A 5,424-nucleotide genomic window follows, 5' to 3' on the forward strand; every position below is an offset into this window, starting at 1 on the left:
TATATATATATACATACATGTACAGACTGCCTTAGTCTCTCCTAAGGATAACTTTATAGGCTTTAAAATTCGTCCTTGAAATATTTTGTGGAAATATTTAAGTATTTTGAATTTTCAATTTAATTTTTTTTACATATTTTTACTTCTTCAAACAATAGAAGCAGTATTTAAATTAAGTTAATTCTGTCGGGGTTACCTTTCCCGTGATGATTGTCTCGTGCAGTTGCGCGATTGCGAGCCCGTGGCGCTTTCCGTTTTTAAAAAAAATTAATAAAAAATTTTAGGTGGGGCCCACCGAAATACATCAGGACCGTGCGGACGCCGATCCGCATGGAATAATTTTTCGTGGCGCAGGGTGCGTCGATGGCGAGCAAATCGATCTGCGAGGATTGTCTGCAGGTGGCTTACAAGAGTGCTTGCCGTCGAGCGAAGGTCGGGCCGTAGATGTTGGTTGCTTAATTAGGTATTCGGGGAAGGCTTTTGTCTCCACAAACAATACAGTGGATCTTGCAGTGTACCTGGGCTCGAGTAATCCACTAGTCTTTCGATTTTTTCCTTAAATTTGTTGAAAAAAATATAGGACTGAAGAGTTTTGATTGCCTTGTGTTTGCTGAAATGTGGAGCAGGGCATAAGAGGGAGAAGAAGACTGCTATTATCGTCGGCCAAGTATGCACTTCTCAACTGTTTCACTGATCTCCTTTGCTGGTGCAAATGTAAGGAAACAAATAGCATATACACTTTTCAGATGGTTGAATGGTATTTTCAATTAAGAAGAAGAGTTTCACATATTTTTTGGAGGGGGGAATCAGGGACGCCGAACATAAAATAAGGGCAAATGTTTCTCAAAAAATTGGGGCCATTTTTTGCATTCTTAGAAACACGATAGTAACACAACAAAGCTCTCTTAGGGAATGAACTTTTTGTTTTCTGAGAAATTTACATTTATACCGCTTATGTACATACAGATCTAACACCCAAAGTTTACTATTTGCACTTATAACACTCAGGTTTCATAAAAAGAGTGTGTTTACTTTTAAGATTATGATGGTGGTATTTTTTATGTGATTTTAAAGATTTCAGTGGTATGCATGTTGATTCTATCAAAAGTGCAGTGCAAGTAAACACAGCCCCTAAATTTAAGTTTTATGATTATAGAATTCATTAAAAGATCATTTAAACTTTTTCATTGCAGTTATAAGCTATCCAACACCATAGGATATAATTTGATAACTAATGAATAATTTCGCATCAAATTGTCCAGAGACTTTTTAACTCCATAGTAGACATGGGTCTATTTCCCTTAATTTATTTTCTGCTAATTTCCTGTTGAATGGTTTTAATAGGGACTGTATAGACTTCATCTCTGTTCTCACAGAATTCACAAAAGTTGTCCATTATTAAATAGTTATCTAATAATACTATGTCTTATTTGAATATGCCTGTTCTTAACACCCAAAGTTTGATATTTACACTGGCAATACCTTAGTGTCATAAACCTATGCATGAAAAGTTTTATTTCACTTTTAAAAGGATAGTGATTGTGGTATTTTTTTAATATAATATTCAATATTGTTGTGGTTTGGGTGTAAATAAGAATGTTTAGGTGTTAGATATGTAAATAAATAAGAATTGTGAGGTATGTAAAGAAATGACACTATAGGATTTGTTATCATATTAGCAGTTTGCAATTACAAAGAACAGATATAAGAGCAATCAGAATCTACTCTCAACGTATGCATTGCAAGGACTAGAGCAATTCATAAGATTTATCACACTATAAATTATTTATGAATACTCATATCTAAAATTACTGGATGTGAGTTACCACATGATGTTATTTGTAGGAGTTTAGAGAACTAAATTTATTTTCAACCTTAATTCTATAGATTTTGAAATTTTCTTCTATTGTAACTTTCAAGTAAATATAATTCGGTGGACCTTAAATAATTATCATTGAAAGTCATATAATATCTTTTTCCCTTCTAGTAATTGTGAATTTTGTGTAACCCAAATCAAAAGAGATCAAACCGAGCAACACAATTTCTCTTTATTGCATAGGTGGTTTACAATGAACATAGTTTCCTTCTTACATCATTAGTCTACTATTTTCTGTTAATGTATGTGTTTCAGGAGAAGGAGCTCTTAAAGAAGAAGCAATGTGATCGTGACATTTGATTTGGTTGGTCGTAAGGTGAGAACATAGTCACCATAGTATTGTTATTTAATTAAATTTTGGGATATTAAACTAGTTGGACAACAAATGTGCTTTATTTTTGTTATTTTCTCAGCAAAATTATCATTGCTTTTGTTTTATTTTTGATGTACTAGTATGAGCCATCTGTGGAGATGGATTTAACTGTGGAACAATATGAGTCGGTACAAATTACATTGGATATTGGTCGAAAGCTAAGAACTAACCAAAAATGATATATGATGGAGGGAACTAGAAAATGATTACAATTCAAAAGGACAAGATGAATTTACGGATTCAAAAGGAAGAGAATGATGTGATTTGTCCTGGGCTAAAAGGACATGAATTTTAGTTGTGTTACAATAAAAGTGAAACATCGCTCGAAGAATATTTTCATCTTTCCAGTGATGCTGAAGTTATGGAAATGATTGGTCAATGTAATGAATATGGCTGAGCGGAGGTAGTGATTATCACACAAAATAGAAAAGGGCTTGGGATGTGCTCAGAAGGTGAATAACTTTAGATTGGTGGAATCATGTTAGCCATCAACGTTAAGAGAGGGATTTATAATGAGGAATTTCTTATTATAGAAATAGTAGGTGATGGTAACTTAAAAGTTAGTTCTCGTTTTGATGATTCAGACTATTTCAGGAAAATACTCCACTCTTTTACAATTAAAAATAACTATGGGTTGAAATTTCAAACCAACAATAGATCATGCATCATTGTTTTATGTTCACATTATGGATGCTATTGGAGAGTACAAGCTACTACCCTATGTGCAAATTGAAATTATTTTGAAGTAAAATAATTTGAGCCATGGCATTTATGTCCCAGTATGAAATCTAAGTACTTGGGTGTTCTTCAATCTACAACTTCATTGAATGGAAAGAATGGATTTTTCTCGTAGCCTTCACTATTGCTGAAACACAGCCAAAGAAGACATGTTAGTGATACTTTGAACAATTGGCAAACGCAATTGCATTTGAGCAACATAAGATAGCTTTCATATCTGATGTGGAGGAGCTCGCAGAAGCCGTTAAGCTTGTATTTCTCAATGCAGAACACAGGAGTATGTATGCATAATTTATGGAAGAATTAAAAAAAACATATTTCATTATACTGATACTGATAAAGTTGCGATCTTAGTGTGGGCTGCATCAAACTGTTACACTAAGTAGAAGTTCGTTGACATTATGAATGAGTTGAGTTATAGCTCCCCACAAGTGTATGCATATTTATAGGATTTACCTTACAAGTGGGCTAGAAGTGATGTCTCTTACTGAGATTAAGAATCATTATAATACAAACAATCTTGCTGAGTCATTTAATTCTCCGGATGGCGAAGCCAGAAGCAAGCCAATGGTTGATTTAATTGACATTCGTCCAAAACATATGTAAGTAAGGGCAGAGAGAAAGCTAAAGGCAAACAACTAGAAGGGTGAGTTAGTTCCATATGTCGAAAACTACTTGAGAGAAGTATTGACTGAAGAACATTAAATGGTAAGGCCATCAACACTTCACAAATTTGAGATTGAAGGGAGCCATGAAAGAAATGAAGTGGATATTAATACTAGAGAAAGTACTTGCAAAGTGTGGCAAATTAGAGGTTTACAATACATTCATGCAACGATTGAAGGGAGCCATGAAAGAAATGAAGTGGATATTACATTCATGCAACGGCATTCATTGATTTCAAAGAGCTCCTGTTATGGCATACATATGTTCACAAAGGTTTCTATGTTTCTAGGTTATTAAATCATATTGTTTCTAGGTTATTAAATCATATTGTATTATTTTTCTTTTGATTCAAGTAAATTTTGGGGTATTAATCTCTTCGTGTTATTTGATGGTATAAATTGACTTATAAGGTTCCTATATCAACTCTTCCAAGAAAGAGTAGTAGAATGTGCCATCAGATACCACATGTATTGGATTGCCTACTAGTACAAGGCCAATAGGTAGACCGAAAAAGACCAGAATTAAAAATTTTCTAGAGCAGTGTCACGAAGAGAAGACATGTTCATAAATGCGGGCGATGTGGACTATGGGCCCACCATAGAACTACTTCTAAAAAACCGTTGAGTCAAGATAGTTTGCTAGTGTCAGAAAATAAAAATTCTACTAATGACATGAACCATACGAGTTCTGCGACTGTATTTAGGTCTAAACTACAAATAAGAAGGGGAGTAATGGAACAACCTTATTGAGTGAAGTTTTACATTTGTTCAATTTTTTGTAATTTCGGATTTGATTAGCATTTGGTTTTTTGAAAGGAGTGGATTGATTTTTAATTTCATTACTCTTCATCCAGCATTAGAAGGTTTTCAGTGCAAGCAGGGGCTTGAGATTAGCACATCCTGTCGGTCAACATATTTATGTTATGTACGGTCGTTTCAATATTTTAGCAAGAATTTAAAATATAGATGCAAGAACATGGTAGTTTTGTGATTAGCAATTCTTCAAGTGCTATCTATGTGATTAATGCGCTGTCAGTCTCCTTGAATGAGACATGCAATCTGCGTAATAACTTGCATGAGACTAGCTTTTATATGTTTTAATGTCCAACTCTAGCTTAAATTACTACTCTATGAGTCTCCTGCACCCTTAGTTCATTGTCTTCTCCCTGGCAGTTATGTTTCAACGTTCATTTCATATTTTTTCTTGGGCAATCTTTGTTACAGCCACTAGCTTTGGTTCTCGAATCAGATCTTGATAAATCTTTCTGTTCTTCTTCACTTACTGTTGGCAATGACTAAACTTTTAATGCATGTTTGCTTGCTGATATAAAGCTAAGTCATTTCCTTTAATGATTGGCATGAGCTTGGAGGCATGGTATTTCATAGAGGACAACTTCTATGAATCAATTTATATGGGTTGTTTGTGGTATGCTAATTTTGTTATCTTTTACATAGGAATTGAGTGGTATGTATGTAAATTTTGGTATGTTTTACATAGGTTCTGCTGCTCATCAATACTTGGTTATTCGAATAAAACAGCATTCTCTTGCGAAGCACACGACACATAAGAATTGAGTGTTGGTATGTAAGAAACCCTTGCTTTTATTAATTGTTAGTATTGTCTATTTCAACAAGGATATTAAGTGCATTTCGTATATCTCTTGTACAAAATTGTAATATTCACAGCCTAAATCATATGCTTGTCCACAAAAAAATAATGTTCTTCCATGCATAAACATTACAGTTTATTCATTTATATATAAAAAAAAAAA

The 5,424-nt window shown here is 33.8% G+C and overlaps 1 long non-coding RNA gene across 2 annotated transcripts; it reads left to right on the plus strand.

Annotated features, from left to right (window-relative positions):
• Positions 1-345: 345 nt before the first annotated feature.
• LOC110019148 lies at positions 346-5,415 on the plus strand. Of its 2 annotated transcripts, XR_002293432.1 has the most exons (4): positions 346-528; positions 627-714; positions 2,132-2,192; positions 5,151-5,415. It is a non-coding gene; the product is annotated as an uncharacterized LOC110019148 (long non-coding RNA). The 2 variants fall into 2 exon arrangements; XR_002293433.1 differs by lacking the exon at positions 2,132-2,192.
• Positions 5,416-5,424: the final 9 nt, after the last annotated feature.

Source organism: Phalaenopsis equestris, unplaced genomic scaffold (assembly GCF_001263595.1).
Source record: "Phalaenopsis equestris unplaced genomic scaffold, ASM126359v1 Scaffold000052, whole genome shotgun sequence".
Taxonomy (NCBI): Eukaryota; Viridiplantae; Streptophyta; class Magnoliopsida; order Asparagales; family Orchidaceae; genus Phalaenopsis; species Phalaenopsis equestris.